Genomic DNA, 18,286 nt, shown 5'->3' with positions numbered 1-18,286 from the left:
AGACAGAGATTCTTGTTCCCTTCCCTTACTTTCTCTAAAAAATTATCCAAAAATTATCCTGGATTTTACCCAAGATTTCCAGGGCAAAATTCTCCAGGGAATTCTCCATGGTCTTACCCAAGGCTACCAAGGCAATACATCTAAGAGTCTGCAAGAGCAACAACATCACTGAACTTGGGGTGCCCCCTAACGCAGACATGGCTACAGTGACCAAAGACTAAGATCACAACACACAGGTATCTTCTAATGCCTGGAAAGCCTTCCCAAGAAGGACAAGTACAAACAAGCCCAAACTGCAGAGACTGCCACAAATACCTAACTCTTCAATGGCCAGACCTGATGAACATGCACACGCATCAAGTACAGTCCAAGAACACATAACTTCACCAAATAAACCAAATAAGGAAAACACCATGGACCCAATTCTGGAGAGGTAGGGATAGCTGACCCTTCAGACAGAGAATTCAGAATAGCTGTTTTGAGCAAGCCCAAAGACATTCAAGATGAAACAGAGAAGAAATTCAGAATCCTATCACATAAATTTAACAAACAGACTGAAACAAAAAGAATCTAGCTGAAATTCTGCAGTTGAAAAAATACAGTTAACACACTGAAGAAAGCATCAATGTTTCAGTGGCAGAATTTGTCAAGAAGAAGAAAGAATTACTGAGTTTGAAGATGGGTTGTTTGAAAATACACAGTCGGAGGAGACAAAAGTAGAATAATAAAAAAGACTGAAGCATGCCTACAAGATCTAGCAAATAGTCTCAAAACTGCACATCTGAAAGCTATTGACCTTAAAGCAGAGGAAGAGAGATCCAGGTAGAAAGTTACTTCTTTTTTTTTTTTTTTTTTTTTTTGAGATTGAGTCTCGCCCTGTCACCCACCCAAACTGGAGTGCAATGGCACAATCCCAGCTCACTGCAGCCTCCGCCTCCTGGGTTCAAACAATTCTCCTTCTTCAGTCTCCCATGTAGCTGTTATTACAAGTGCCTGCCACCTTGCCTAGCTAATTTTTGTACTTTTAGTAGAGATCAGTTTTCACCATGTAGGTCAGGCTGGTCTCAAACTCCTGACTTCATAATTCACCTGCCTTGGCCTCATAAAGTGCTGAGATTACCGGCGTGAGGCACCACCTCTGCCCAGAAAGTTAATTCAAAGAGATAATAACAGGAAACTCCCTAAATCTCTCTATTAATGAAAAGTTATTGTGTTATCAAAATTAACAAAAATGCCCCATAACATAGCCACTCCCAAACCTAAAGAGAGATATCCATATTCAATACCAGAAAGTTATAGAACAAGCAGATGTAACCTAAATAAGATTACTTCAAGACATTTAATAACCAGACATCAAGGATGCAAAACGATTCTAAATGCAACAAGGAAATTGAAACAAATAACATGTAGCAGAGCTCCAATACTTCTGGCAGCAGACTGTTTATTGGAAACCTTACAGAGCAGGAGAGGGTGGCAGAACATATTTAAAATATAGAAGGAAAAAACTTTTACCCTAGAATAGTATATCTGGCAAAAATCCCTTCAAACCTTAAGGAGAAATAAAGACTTTCCAAGAAAAACAAAAGCAAGAGATTTCATCAACACCAGGCCTGTCCTACAACACATACTAAATGGAGTTCTATATGGGAAAAAAAGAACATTAATAAGCAATAAGAAGTCATCTGATTTGTATTTCTCTAATGACCAGTGATGATAAGCATTTTTTCATATGTTTGTTGGCTGCATAAATGTCTTCTTTTGAAAAGTGTCTGTTTATATCCTTCACCCACTGGGAGTGTAAATTATTTCAGCCACGGTGGAAGACAGTGTGGAGATTCCCCAAAGACCTAGAAATAGAAATACCGTTTGACCCAGCAATCCTATTACTGGGTATACACTCAAAGGATTATAAATCATCCTATTATAAGGACACATGCACACGTATGTTCATTGTGGCACTGTTTACAGTAGCAAAAACTTGGAACCAACCCAAATGCCCATTAAGGATAGACTGGATAAAGAAAATGTGGCACATATACACCATAGAATACTATGCAGTCATAAAAAAAGGATGAATTCATTTCCTTCGCAGGGACATGGATGAATCTGGAAACCATCATTCTCAGCAAACTGACACAGAACAGAAAGCCAAACACCACATGTTCTCACTCATAAGTTGGTGTTGAACAATGAGAATACATGACACAGGGAGGGGAACATCACACACTGGGGCCTGTTGGGGGAACATCACACACTGGGGCCTGCTGGGGACTGGGGGGACTAGGGGAAGGATAGCAGGGGGTGGGGGATTGGGGAGGGATAACATTAGGAGTAATACCCAATATAGGTTGCAGGGAGATGGATGCAGCAAACCACCATAGCATTTGTATACCTATGTAACAATCCTGTATGAACTGCACATGTACCCCAGGACTTAAAATATAATAGTAAAAAAAAGGAAGTCATCTGAATATAAACAGCTCACTGGTAATAATAAGTACACATTTAAAAAAACCACAGAATATTATAGCACTGTTATTGTCATGTATAAATTACTCATATCCTGAGTAGAAAGATTAAAGATGAACTAATGTAAATTAGGAACTACAGGAACTTTTTGTAACATAGTCAGTCACTATAATAAGATTAAATAGAAACAACAAAAAGTTAAAAAGCATGAGAATGAAGTTAAAGTGCAGAGTTTTTATTAGTTTTCTTTTGGCTTCTATGCTAGTGTGTTTATTATGCAATCAGTATTAAGTTGTTATCAGTTCAAAATAAGGAGTTAAAAGACATTATGTGCAAACCTCATGATAACCTCAAATCATAAAACGGACTACAGACACACAAAAAACAAAAAGCAAGAAACCAAAACATACTACCAGAGAAAAATCACAATCACGAAAAGAAAAAAACAATGACAGGAATAATTCCTTACTTATCAATATTAACAATAAATGTAAATGGAATAAACTCTCCAATCAGAAGACATAGAGTGGCTAAGCAGATTTTTAAAAAATGATCTGTTGCCGACAAGAAAAACACTTTGTCTGTAAAGACACACATAGACAAAAAACAAAGGGATGAAAAAAGATATTTCAAGCAAATGGAATATTTAAACTAAAAAAAAAGCAGGAGTTGTTTATCAGACTAAATAAATATCAAAAATAATTATAAGAAGAGACAAAAGAGGTCATTATATAATGATAAAGATGCCACTTCAGGAAGAGAATATAACAATTGTAAACATGTATGCAGCCACCTTTGGATTTTCCAGATTAATAAAGAAAATTTTATTAGACCTAAAGAGAGATATATATGCTAACACAATAATTGCTGGAGACTTCAACAGTGATTTTTCAGCACTGGACAGATCATCCAGACAGAAAATCAACAAAGAAAGATCCATTGGACTTACTTAATATGCAGTATAGACCAAATGGATCTAACAGCTATTTACAGAATATTTTGTTCAATAGCTACAGAATACACCTTCTTCTCCTCGCCATATGGATCAATTTCAAGAGTAAATCATATGTTAAGCCACAAAAAAGCCTTAAAATATTTTTAAAAATTGAAGCTAAATCAAGTATCTTCTCTTACTACAATGGTACAAAACTAGAAATTAATAAAAGGAATTTTGAAAACTACACAACATATGGAGCTTAAACAATATGCTTCTTAGTATTGAGTGCCTCAATAAAAAATTTAAAGAAAATTAAAACATTTATTGAAATAAATAAAAATGGGAACACAACATACCAGTATCTATGGGATACAGTAAAAGTAATACTAAGAAGGTTTATAGCAATAAGCACCTATATCAATAAAGTAGAAAAACTTCAGATAAATAACCTCATGATTCATCTTAAAGAATTGGAAAAGCAAGAGCAAATCACACCAAAAATTAATAGAAGAAAAGAAATTCAGAGCAGAAAAAATTTAAATTTAAATGAAGAATATAGTACAAAAGATCAATGAAACAAAAAGCTGCTTTCTTTTGAAAAGATAAACAAAACCAATTAACCTCTAGCCAGAAAATAAAAGGAGACATTACAACTGATAATGTAGAAATTCAAAGGATTGTTAGAGGCTATTATGAGCATCTACATGACAATAAATTGGAAAACCTAGAAGAAATAGGCAGATTCCTAGACACATTCAACCTACTGAGATTGACCATGAAGAATCCAAAACCTGAACAAATCATTGACAAGTAATGAGATTGAATCAATAATAACATATCTTTCATAAAAGACTGGGATTCAATAGCTTCAATGTTGAATTTTTCCAAGTATTTAAATGGCTTCTATAAAAAAAAATCCAATAGAAGAAAACAAGCACTAAGAAATGCTGGTGAAATTGTGAAGAAAAATGGATCTTTGTACACTGTTGGTGAGAATGTAAGTTAGTACAATCACTATAGAGAACAATGTGGAGATTCCTTAAAAACCTAAAAGTGGAACTACCATATTATCCAGCAATTACAAGCCTAGGTATACCCAAAAGAAAGAAAATCAGCTTATTGAAGAGACATCTTCACTCTCATTTTTACTGCATGGCTACTCATAATAGCCAAAATTTGGAAGCAACCTAGATGTTCATCAACAGATGAATGGCTAAACAAAATGTGGTACATACACACAGGGAGTACTACTCAGCCATAAAAAAAAAAAATGAGATGCAGTCATTTACAACCACATGGATAGAACTGAACATCGTTATGTTAAGTGAGATAAGCCATAGACAGAAAGACAAACTTTGCAGGATCTCACTTATTTGTAGGAGTGAAAATGTGAAAAAAAACTCAACTTACAGACATCGAAAGTAGAATGATGTTTACCAGAGGCTGTGAAATGGTCGGGAAGAATGCTGATGGTTAATGGGTCCAAAAGTATCTTTAAATAGAAATAATAAAATACTGTATTTAATAGCACAACAGTGTGACCACAGTCAATAATAATTTATTGTACATTTAAAAATAATTAAAAGTATAATTAGAATGTTTATAACACAAAAAAGCCTAAATGCTTGAGGTCATGCATCTTCCATTTACCCTTATGTGATTATTGTGCATTTTATGCCTGTATCAAAATATCTCATGTACTCCATAAATATACACATCTAAGTATTTAAAATACAAATGTTTTAAATATAAGCTATCCCATGTAGCCCCCCAAAATATTTAAAAACAAAAAATAATTCAGCACAAAATATAAGAGAAAAAACAGTGAAGATATAGATACACACATATAAATGTACACACAAATATGTGTGTATACATACTTATATATTTATATTTAATATACTCATATATGTAAATATGTATACACATATAAAATGTAGAAATGCTTATATTTATATGTATATGAGAGAGTTTGCATATGCCTATCTATATGTACATAAGTGCCATCTCAGCTGAGTTGTAAGATAGGGAAATAGTTGATTTATGTTCTGATGCAAGCTCCTTAGAGCATCATAGATGGATTGTTAGCAAACTTCTTTAGGCCATCTCTGAGTAGCACTATTTCAGACAAAAGGCTGAATATATCAGAACAGTGAGAGATGAAAGAGAAAATAGCTTCTTTGAGCACTATGAAAGCATTACTTGTAGCTGCAGCACAGAACACAAAGACAAGAATAATTGAAAGGGGTGAGGCTGAAGAGGTAGAAAATAGATGAGATTTTAAGGTCTTGGGATAATTTTGCTTAAGATTTTGAATAACTGTTGACAAATTGTAATCCAGAAGGTGATATTATCTAATTTGCATTTTGGAGCGGTCACTCTGTCATGATATGGAGATTGACTGGAAGGGAATAAGGCTGGATTTGAAAAAAATAATAGACATCCAAATGAGCTATCACTGCTATAAATAATCACCATGTGGATGAAAATGACATAATGTAAAAACAGATTGGATTTTGCAGTGGGAAGTTCAGGGAAATTGAATAGATAATCCTCAAGGTTCTAGTTTATCTTTTGATATAACACTATCGCTTGGGGCCAGAAGTTTAAGGCCAGCGCAACGTAGGGAGACTCTGTCTGTATAAGGAATTTTAAAAATTGCCAAGGTTTGTTGGTATGCATCTGTAGTCCCAGCTACTCAGGAGGCAGAGGCAGGAGGATCACTTGAGCCCGAGAGGCTGAAGCTGCAGTGAGTTGTGTTAGTGCCATCAGGCCCCAGCCTGGGCAGCAGGAAGTGCACATCAGTAGGATAGTTTCTTGCTTTGAAATAATGGCATCGCTTAATCCCATCATCTTGAAATGACTACGTTTGATTAGATTAAAATGAATAAAATCTCTGATTTTTCCAAAGTGTGTGATAAAGATGAAATCTTTCAAATATATAGACCAAGTTACTCCAATCAAAATCCCTTATTATTATACTCTCCTGTTAGTAAGGAAGGTGAAGTTCACTTTAGATGACCAATTACATAACTCACTGGCAATCAGGTAAGAGTTGTTTCTATGTTTGATAACACATTTTTTGAAACATGTTTTAGCAAAATGTTTTGCTCAGTTAAAATGAAAATTGCCAGTCCCACATAAGTGCTCTACTTTTAACAAGCTGCTTTGGTATGAGTATTGTCATTGTATCACTTGCCTGCATGAGAGAGAGAGAGAGAGAGAGAGTGTGTGTGTGCGTGTGTGTGTGTGCATTTATTTAAGCCAGAGGTGGTTTTTAGAATTTAGATTCATCACTGATGAGATAATTATCTCAAACACATATAAATATTTATTTACACGTTGAGTTTTGTAGCATAATTTTGTCTAAGTTGTTTTAATAATAATTTATTGCATATTTCAAAATAGCAGAATTGTCCTGTTCCCAACACAAAGAAAAGGTAAATGTAAAAAATACATATTTTTTTTTTTACAAAGCTGCTTAAAAGTTTGACACAGCATACTCACAAGTTTGGCACCTAAGTTGTAATCCCACAAGATACCACTTTATTGCCATTGAGAAGAATAAAGTGGCCCTCAGTTCAAAGATTGGAAACTGTCAGCAAAACTAAAGAACGTGTAGTTCTCTTAAAATCATTTGTGTTTAAAATACTAACGATTCATCTCCAAAGTCTGTTTTAAACATTTGGTGTATTGCTAGTCAGGATTTAGGTAACTTTATCACGTCCAAATTCTCCCAATTATTTACTTGCAGGTAAAAATTTCACCAAATGCTTAGATAGATCAATTATTGTTTGATGCTTTCTTTCTAAGCATCAACCTTTCAATTCTGTAGACTGTTTAGTTTGATTCAAAGTAGTAATGGGTATAGTTACTGGAATCAAGAATTACTGGTACCTCATCATCAGAGCAAAGACGTCAGATATTCTTTCTCTGGACTCATTTATGGACTATACATTCATTTACAACCCTTCAGGCTTGGCAGATAGGAGTGCTGGCATTACGAAAAGACTACACTAATCCCTATCTCTGTTGATGTATAAATTGTTCCTTCTAAAAACAAGTTTACTTTGGATAAGTATATTTTTGTCTTGATTAAGAGACATTAACTCACTCTTCAGGTCTGAATTACAGATGATCACAGAAACGTAGTCTTTAAGAATTTTTTTTTATATAAATTACTCTCTGTTGATTAAAATCAGTTGGTTTACATTTCCTTGTCCAAAGCCAGAAATATGGATGTATTTGCACATTTGAATTCATTTGCTGACCAGAATGGTAAGTTCTCTCTACCTCCAGTCAGAATATATCGTTCAGATTATAATTAAATTTTAAAAGTCTTCTGATCTCTGTAGAATCTTAGAGGCTTGATAATGATGGTATTGGTAAAAAAAAAAATAAGAAAGAATTGCAGTAAAATCCCTTGTGATATCTAAAATGTCATTGTGACTCGAGGCACAAATCACAGTGGGGAAACAACTTTTGTTATGAAAAGGCAGCATTTGAATACTTCTATTAATAGCAGAAATATTTTATAAAAATTAAGATTATTGCCTGATTAAAACATAAAAATTTCCTTTTTTATTAGCAGCATCATAAGATAATTACTAATAAACTGTTAGAAGAGGGTATGACGGTTTTTATTAGGCTTTCCTCATTTTGATGTATGACTGTAACTGATCTTTTATTTGTGGAAATATTCATACCTCTTCTGTTAAAAATAATATTTAAAATTAAAGAAATTTTAATTTTAACATTTACAAAAAAGAGAAACATTTGATTTAAAATATTTTATAATTAAATCCATGGGAAGAAAAACAAAGCTACATAACGAAAGGGAAGTAAATTGTTCTAACACTAAGATTCGGACATAAACCCTTAAAAGATGTCCCATAACTGCATAGAAAAATTTTCTTAAATAAATCTATTCTATTTTTCTAAGATAAATGATGCAGAATTTCCAGATTAAGAGTAAGTTCTGCTTATGGTGATAATATAACTATTGCAGACAAGAGTCTGTGTGTGAAATTTTAAGATTATCACTGCACTAAATAAATGCACACATACATACATACAGCAATCTAGAAACAAAAAATGAAACTTAAGTATATCACTGCATTGGAATAAAACTGTATTTTATAGTGCTGACTCTCAGTATCAGGAGCTTCAGCAGTGGAAGGTGACAGCAATGAGAACTAAGGAAATGGAACTAAAGCCTTGGGAAGCAATAAGAAGTAGTATTTATGGTCTTGTGTGTGTGATCTTGAGCATAAGAAAAAAGCATATTTAATAATAATAGAGTCTCAAAATTTAATCTCACTGAATACTTCTGCAATGGGAAAGGGGATTTAAAACAAAACACAGATAAATTCCTAATAACAAAAGAAAACTTATTAAAAACATATATCTGTTAACTATTTATTCTGAGCTGAGGTCCAGAATTCTTATGAATTGTTAAGAAGACACTTCTGAGTATGAGTTAAACTTTTCCCAATTTCAGGGACAAGAGTTATTACTGAAAGAGGACTACTATTAACTATTGGAAATATAGTTCTATAATTCTACTTTTATCTTGAAGTTGGATTGTTTGAAGAGTCTGGATTATACATGGCCTGAAATAATCTTAATAGAGCCATTAATATCATGATGTCAAAATACAGTCATGCTTTGCTTAATGATGGGGATACATTGTGAAAAAATATGTTCTTAGGTGATTTTTTCTTTGTGCAAATATCAGTGTGTACTCACACAAATCTAGAGGATATAGCCTACCACACACAGGCTATGTGTGGTAGCCTATTGCTTGCAGACTACAAACTTGTTCAATATGTCATTGTACCAAATACAATAAGTAATTGGAACACAATGGGAAGTATTTATACAATAAGAACTTTTCATCTCCATCATAATCTTATGGAACCACCATTGTTCTGTATGCAACTCATTGTTGACCAGAATGTTGTTATTCAGCATGTAGTTGTGCATGGTGCCATGGGAGATGCAATTGTGAAATTAAGGGACTCTGAATAACTCCATGAATCTCAGATGTAGAAAAATTAGACATTGGTTGAATTTTTTTTTCCAAAAATGTATATGTGGTTACTATATAGGGCTGAATACTGAGAATGAAGTGGTGACAAAATCACTGTTTTACTTTTGAAAACACTAATGTGGAAATATTTGAACAAAAACTAGAACAGTAAAATGGTGGTTAGTTAAAATTGTATTTCAAAAAAATACATGCAACTTCAGCTTCATAGATCTATTTTTTTAAATTAACCTTTTTCCTGTTTTTTTTTTTTTTTTTTTTTTTTTTTTTTTTTTTTTTTTTTTAGAAAAGCAGCTCACTGCTAGTGCTCATTTAATTTTACATAAATGCGTTCTTTAAGGATGAAGCAAACCTGATTTTCAATGTAAAAATAAAATATAAAAACTGTTCTTGGAGTTATTTCCAAACAGACCTAACATCAGAATCATCTGAATCATCAGAATATTCTATTCTGGAAAAATTAGATTCATCAAATGAATCTTTTGGTCAGCAACTTTTCAAGAATGATGTTAACATCACGCATAAGCATGCTACGCTTTCTAGGATTTGACATTTTCTGTGATCAAGAATTACTGCATTTTGTAAATGGTAATGCCAGTACTAAAACCAGAATGCTATAAAAAGAATAATGTCTTTTGTTTCCAAAGTTGATATACTAGAGGGTTGCAAAAATAATAATAAAAGAGATATTTTATGGTAAGTTCCCTTGGGATCAACATTGCAGCCACAGGCCCCACCAGTGAGTATTCTTGGGACAAAGAAGAAAAGGGTTAAAGAGGTTTATTGTGATAATTAATATAAGGTAAAAATATAAAAATATTTTTAGGCGAAAAGCTCATTTTGGAACTAATGAGAAATTCAGCTGTGAGAAAACTAAGAAAAAATATGCAATGTTATCAAACAGGTAAAGATCAACAGTCTACTAAGAAAATAAAAAACAAGTTACATGATGGAAGAAAATATTGTGACAAAGGACTGATATCCAGAATTTATAATATAAAACATATAAATAAAAATCTTATTTAACTTAAAATAACTTTTTATTTTTTGTTTTGTTTGGCTTAATAAATATACTTCAGTATTTTATTTCTTCCTGAGTCAAGCATAAAATGACATACTATGGCTAAAACAAAAATGAAAAGACTTAAAAACTTACTAAAATATGTAAGAAAAAGTTAAAAATGTAAAGAAAATATTGAGGATTTTCTGGCTCCTTAAATAAAGGGTCTCATAGAAGGTGATTATCTATTAGGAAAAACTGGAGATGGGAATACAAGTTTGGGAAGGAAAATAGAAGTAGAAACACATAAGGAGACAAACTTTAAAAATAAGTAACTTACCATGTTTTCTTTGTCTTAAGTGTACATTTCCCAGTACACACAGGGAAGCTATAATTTTCCAAGTGAACTTTAAAGGTCAATATAGGAAGTTCAGCCAATGAAAAATGCCATGTAATATTCTATAGCCTTTCATTATTCCAGTTGTAATGATGATCATGTTTATTATTAATATGACTATCATTATCAATAAAAATAGTAATAATGTCATATAATGGAAACATAATGGATTTATATAATTTAAATTTGTGTGTGATTTGTAGATCATAAATTTGGATATAGCACATTCTAATACATAACTTCTCTTGCTTGAACAAGTACACAGTATTTCTAAGTATCAATCTTAATACAAAAATGAATCTCAAATATAAATGTATATATATATGTTTATATTTCCAGAATTTCATCTAACTATGTCATGTAGTATGTACTCTTATGTAAACAAGTATCAGTTTTAACTATTTCTTGGATGTATTCACAGAACCAATCATTGATTTTATATTTTCCTTTTTTCCCTGTTTATTATTTCATTAACTTTTCCCTCACTACTTACTATTTTTAACAAATACTTTGTTTGTTACTTTTCTTAGGTTCTTAATTACAAGTTTAGTTGTCTTGAGACTTTTATTCTTTTCTAATATAAGCATTTACTTTTGATACTTTTTATATTAATTAAAGTATTTTATAAATTCCTTTCCAAATTTTTACTTAACCTAGGTTATCAGAAATGTGTTAACTTCCAATATTTAGACATTTTATGAGTAGCAAATAGATACTTTTTATTCATGTCTCCTGTAATACTTTTGTAGTCAGAGAAGAAAAATCTATCAGATTTTAACACTTAAATTCATTGGAACTTGTTTTATGGTTTAATATACAGTCTATCTTCGTGAATGCTTCATATAGACCTAAAATAATGCATATTCTGATGGTTTTGAATGTAGTGTTTTAAAAAGATCAATTAAGTTGGTTTAAGTTGTGATATTATTCTTGTACTTCTCATATTTATTGTTTTTTTAACTTTTCACTTACTGAGAGGACAAGTCCTGAAATCTCAATCTAAAATTACAGATTTGTGTATTTCTTCTTTCTGATCTATCAGTTTTCGTTTCATGTGTTTTGAAGCTCTACTGTTAACTGTGTATACATTGAAGAAGATCCTGGTCTTTGTAAAATAATATTATTATAATTATTAAGCTATTTCTTATGCCTGGTGATATTCCTTGTTCTGAAACCCACTACATCTGTCATTAATATAGCCACTTTTACTTTCTTATTATTAATGTTAATTCAGTGTATTTTATTCTATTTAAAGAATTTTAAACTTTTGTTGTCCATGTTGACACACTTTCTTGTCATAATACAGCTGGGTCTTCTGTTTTTATCATTTGGGCAATCTCTATCTTATATTTGTAATATTTCAGCCAATTGTATTTAATGTATGTTTGACACAACTGATTTTAAGCATATAAAACTATTTTATATTTGCAGCATCTTTTTCTTTGTTTTTATCTGTTTTCCTTTAGATTAACTGAATATTTTTATCATTATGTAAAATCAAAATTTTATAATTAATATTTATATTTTTTGATTTTTTTATTGGTAGCTCTAGGGTTTACAACAGGAAACTTTATCACAGTCTAGCTTCAACTAATATCATTTACGTGATTTATTTAGCATACCTTTTAGTTCAACATTTGTTATAAATGTTGGAAAGCATAACATATATATCTTTTACATAACTTTATTCATTTTTGTGTTATAAAAGTTAAAAAGCGAACAGTGTTTTATATTTACTTTACCATTTTTAACACTCTTCATTCCTTGGAATAAATGCAAATTTCCATCTAATATTCTCTTAATGTAGTATAATATCAGGTGGTGATGTTTAACATTGTCTGCCATATTATAATTTTTTTATATAAACGATAGTTGGTTAAGATACTTTAATGACAATGCTTACCAAAAAAAAAAAAAAAAAGGGGGAAATATTTAGGCCAGGAGCAGTTGCTCATGCCTGTTATTCCAGCACTTTGGGAGGCTGAGGTGGGCAAATCACTTGAGGCCAGGAGTTGAGACAAGCTTGGCCAACTTGGTGAAATCCCATATGTACTAAAAATGCAAAAGTTATCTGGGCTTGGTGGCACGCGCCTGTAGTCCCAGCTACTCAGGAGGCTGAGGCAAAAGAATTGCTTAAACCTGAGATATGGAAGTTGCAGTGAGCTGAGATGGTGCCCCTGCATTCCAGTCTGGGAGACAGAGAAAGATTCTGTCTCAAAAAAAGAAAAGAAGTTTGACAATGACTATCAAAAATCAGTAAATATATAAAACACAGCTTAACCAACATATTTGTTTATACAAAAAGTTAGTATCTAGTCTCTATCTAACAGTTTTTAGGAAAGTTTATTTTTTCTGTTAAATTGACAAGTGATCTTCTCTTTTTACTTTTCTCTCTTTTCTATATATTTCTCTTTATGCTGTCATCCATAGCATGATGGATTTTTTTCCAGTTAAGTGGACTTTATTAATAAACATCACCATTTAAAATTAGATAGCAGGCTTCTTTAGAACAGATATGCTTCCATGTGACATAGTGGAAGGTGCAGATTTAGCTGAGCTTCTTTTTAGGTTGGGGCTGAGGCTGGAGCCCTAGCCCTGTAATTACTTCCACTACTATCCCCCAGATCCCTAAGCCCAAGAGTTGAGATTTTTCCTTTTATTATTAACAATTTGGGAATTACTACAATTTATATGCATATGTTAAATAAATATTTGTTAACTTGGTAGACCAAGCTTGGCCGTTTTTTCCTGGCTTATGGAGGAATATGGAAGAGTAACTGTAAGATCCTAGCAGCAGAAAAAAGTCTCAGTGAGAAGGAAAACAACATACAAAAGCAACACAATAGGAACATTAAGGAAATGGCAGCAGGCCATGCTGAGTTCAATAGTGAAGTATTGAGTTCTCACTCCAGGGCTTTGTCTGGTCTGGTTGTTGAAAGTAGATTAGCCCTTTTGAAATGAATATATTGCTTTAAAATATTTGCACACTTAAAAAGGAAGAAAAAATAAAAGCTCATAAAAGGCATATTGTTATTAATGTCTCCTGTAATACTTTTGTAGTCAAAGAAGAAAAATCTACAGGATTTTAACTCTTAAATTCATTGGAACTTGTTTTACGGTTTAGTACACAGTCTATCTTGGTGAATGCTTCATATGTATCTAAAATAATGCATACTCTGATGGTTCTGAATGTCATGTTTCAAAAAGATCAATTAAGTTGGTTTAAGTAGTGATATTATTCTTGTTCTTTCCATATTTATTGTTTTTTATAAGTATACTCATTTTCCTGCTAATTTGATCAAGAAATAGATGAGACATTAATCTGAAAAAAATTAGGAAATATGAAATGACAGATTCCCTTAATTGTTGCATGGGTCACAGTGTTATTCATCTGTCGTAGTGTTGCAATGGCTGTAGAAACACATTTTACATTCATTAGGAATGTAAACAGTAGGTCGTTATTTTTGAAAAGTTTTATAAATTTGTTTTCTTAATCACTTGTCTACGCCCCTTCTTTCCGAGTTCAGTGATTTTCTACACCTCAGTACATTTTCCTGCACATGTTTCCTTCCATTTTATGATTTTTTATTCTAAGTATCCTGCTGTTTCTACTGCTATGAGGTGGTTTGCTCTAAGCTAATAAATATCTGGAGCTCAAACACTCAGTTTAACTCTGTTGCTCTCAGAGCCACTACTGTAAATCACTTTCTTAATTTAGGTACATAATTTTCCTACTCTTACCACTTTACTGCTGCTTCTGGGAGCAACACTTAGCTCACTGTGTAGCTACAGGATCAGATTCTTAAGAAAGAACATTGATTAAATAAATTATTTCTGTCATAGGAAAGCCAATGTAACGGGGGAAAAGTAAAACTAATAACATATTTCTGCTATTTCTTCATTCACTAAATGCTGCCTTTTTCTCTCCAATTACTCAGAGATTAATTAGTGAATGATCCCCACCCATTACTTTGATTCCTAATCGGATAAGTTAATGTAGGTATTACTGTTTTCTTATACTTATTTAAGGCAATGCTAAGCATTAATTTATTCCTCATCAGCAACAGGCTCCCTTCTGGACCCCCTTCCCTTTGCATTTAGCTTACTGCTACACTCCTGACCAATCCATGCTCTACACTCCTTAAAGATGATCTCTAAGCTTATCTTCCAGCTTAGGCACTTGAATTCCATCAATAAACCAGGAAGACCTGACAATTTCCCTAGAGTAGTTTACTTTCTACTTAGGAATTCAAAATAAACTGAACAAATATAAAACTAGAAGCATAGTAAATAATAGAAATAACAAAATTGCTGAGTTTGATAATAAAATAATGGGGTATAACTTCTGGCAGGGTGATTAGAGCAACTTCTCTGAGTAGATAACACTGAAGCAAAGTCCTGAAGAGTATGCAGAAATACACAGGTAGAATGACAAGAACACACAAAGCAAAAGCATGAGCAAGAAACAGATCAAATGACTTATTAAGAAACAGAGAAAGTGTATTAAAGTGCCTTGTTCTGAGATGTAAAACATGACAAATAGACACATATTTTGAAATACCAGTTTTGGCAAAATTATCTCAAGCCCTTTTACATTTTGAGCATTCCATCTTTGTCTGAGCAATTGAATTTTCTATTAGGTATGAAATTGGTCTGTGTTTCCCTGAAGTGAACTGAGAAAAGCTGAATTTCTGTGGGTGAAAGAATTAGTTCATGTGAGTTCAATGTTGTAATAGATAAACCCCGACATCTCAATGTCTTAAGTGAATTGTTCATTAACACTAAGAAGTGTGGCTTAACATGGTCACATAAAGTTTATTGTGGGAAGAGTTCTGATCAATTGAGTTATTCGGGAACTTATACTGATGGGAACTCTACCTTCTTTGACACTAACTTTTCATATTACTTTAAATTCTAAAAAAAAAAAAAAAAGATGTCAAATGGAGAGGAGGAAACATTTGCAAAGTTTTATTGGGACTTAGTCTGAAATGAGCTTTCAAAATTTGGGCATATGACCACACCTAATTTCAAGAAATCTGTGAAATCTACACACAAAACAGTATGCCAAGTCTAGAGAATAGTTAGCCATTTTCTGAGTTAATAAATGATACTGGTTCTTTTAAATGCAAATGGAATTTTTCTGGGACCAGCAATCTTTTTCAAGGACACTGTATAAAACACAAAAATAAAATTTCATGGATTCTTTTATATTCTGGATATATTAGTAAATATTATTAAAAATCTACCTTAGTACATCATGTTATGAAATATTTATTTTAAATATAATCAATCAAATCCCATTTTATATTTTCTATTATTTAATATACCCTGTCTCCTATTAGTAAAAACTAATTTATAAACTTACAAATGTATAAGGGTATACTTGTCAAGGTAAGATAGGCTGTATTAGTCTGTTCCCACACTACTAATAAAGATATATCTGAGACTGGGTAATTTATAAAGGAAAAAGGTTTAATTGATTCACAGTTCCACAATGCTTGGAAGCCTCACAATCACGGCAGAAGGTAAAAGAGAAGCAAAGTCATGTTTTACATGGTGGCAGTCAGGAGAGTCTGTTCAGGGGAACTCCCCTTTATAAAATCATCACATCTCGTGAGACTTATTCACTATCATAAGAACAACACTCTCTCATGATTCAATTACCTCCCACCGGGTCCCTCCCAAAACTTGTGTGAATTATGAGAACCACAATTCAGGATGAGACTTGGGTGGGGACACAGGCAAACTGTATCATAGGCTATGTTGCAATAACTGACAACACTAAACTTATCACAACAAAAACCACATCTTAATCATCTTACATAACAATTGAGGGTCATTGAAAAGGGTCTGCTTCACACAGTCATTCAGAGAGTTTGTATCAAATAGGCTTCTTTGGCTTATTTTACTTAACATAATGTTCTCAAGGTTCCTCATGTTGACACAAATGACAGGATACTGCCCCTTTTAATGGCTGAATAGCATTCCATTGAGGATATGTAGCATATTTCTTTATCTGTTCATCACTTGATGGACACAAAGGTAGATTCCATATCTCAACTATTGTGGTAAATAGTGGACCAATAAACATGAGAATGAAGACATTGCTTCAACATACTGATTTTATTTCCTTTGGATATAGGTTGACCCTTCAACAACACAGGTCTAAACTGCATGGATCCACTTATATAGGGATTTTTTCAGTAAAAGTTACACCAAGGGTGACTGACTCTCCTGACTACCCTTAAACCTCCTCCAAGTCTTCTGCCTCACCCACACCTGGGACAGGAAAAATAACCTCTCTTCCGTCTCCTATCCCTCAGCCTACTCAAAGTAATGACAATGGAGATGAAAGCCTTTTTAATGGCCTACTTCAATTTAATCAATAGTAAATATATTTTTTCTTATGATTTTCTTAATAACATTTTCTTTTTTCTAGCTTATTTTATTGTAAGAATGCATCGGTTAATAGTTACACAAAATACACGTTAATTGACTATATTGTCAGTCAAGCTTCTGGTCAACAATAGACTATTAGCAGTTAAGTTTTGTGGGAAACAAATTTATACACTGATTTTTTTTTTTACTGTGGAGGTAGTAAAAAAAAATTTTTTTTTTTACTCCTAACCCCCATGATGTTCAAGGGTCAACTTATGTATACTAGCGGGATTGCTGGATCATATGGTGGTACTAGCTAAGTGAAGTAACCCAGACACAGAATAAGATCTCACTCATATATGAAAGCTAAAAAAGCTGAACAGCCGGGCGCGGTGGCTCACGCCTGTAATCCCAGCACTTTGGGAGGCTGAGGCGGGTGGATCACGAGGTCAAGAGATCAAGACCATCCTGGTCAACATGGTGAAACCCCGTCTCTACTAAAACTACAAAAAATTAGCTGGGCATGGTGGCGCGTGCCTGTAATCCCAGCTTCTCAGGAGGCTGAGGCAGGAGAATTAATCCCAGCTTCTCAGGAGGCTGAGGCAGGAGAATTGCCTGAACCCAGGAGGCGGAGGTTGCGGTGAGCCGAGATCGCGCCACTGCATTCCAGTCTGGGTAACAAGAGTGAAACTCCGTCTCAAAAAAAAAAAAAAAAAAAAAAAAGCTGAACACATAGAAGTAGAAACAGAAGGCACAGTCTGGCTTACCAGACTGGAGCAGTTGGCAAGGGTGGCAGTGGGGCACGGGGCAGATATTTGACAGATAATACAAAATTAGTTAGAGAGGAGGAATACATCTAAGAGATCAATTGTACAGCATGATGACTATAGTTAATGATGATATATTGGTGTTTCTGAGAAAATAGAGTGTATGTTAAATATTCTCACCACTAAAATGGTAACTATGTGAGGTAACACATGTGTTATTAGCTAGACTTAACCATTCCACAATGTATATACATTTCAAAACATATTGTACACAAGTACATACAATTTT

Source organism: Sapajus apella, unplaced genomic scaffold (genome assembly GCF_009761245.1).
Source record: "Sapajus apella isolate SASKATOON/1434 unplaced genomic scaffold, GSC_monkey_1.0 scaffold67, whole genome shotgun sequence".
NCBI classification, from domain to species: Eukaryota; Metazoa; Chordata; class Mammalia; order Primates; family Cebidae; genus Sapajus; species Sapajus apella.
This window is presented reverse-complemented; position numbering follows the sequence as displayed.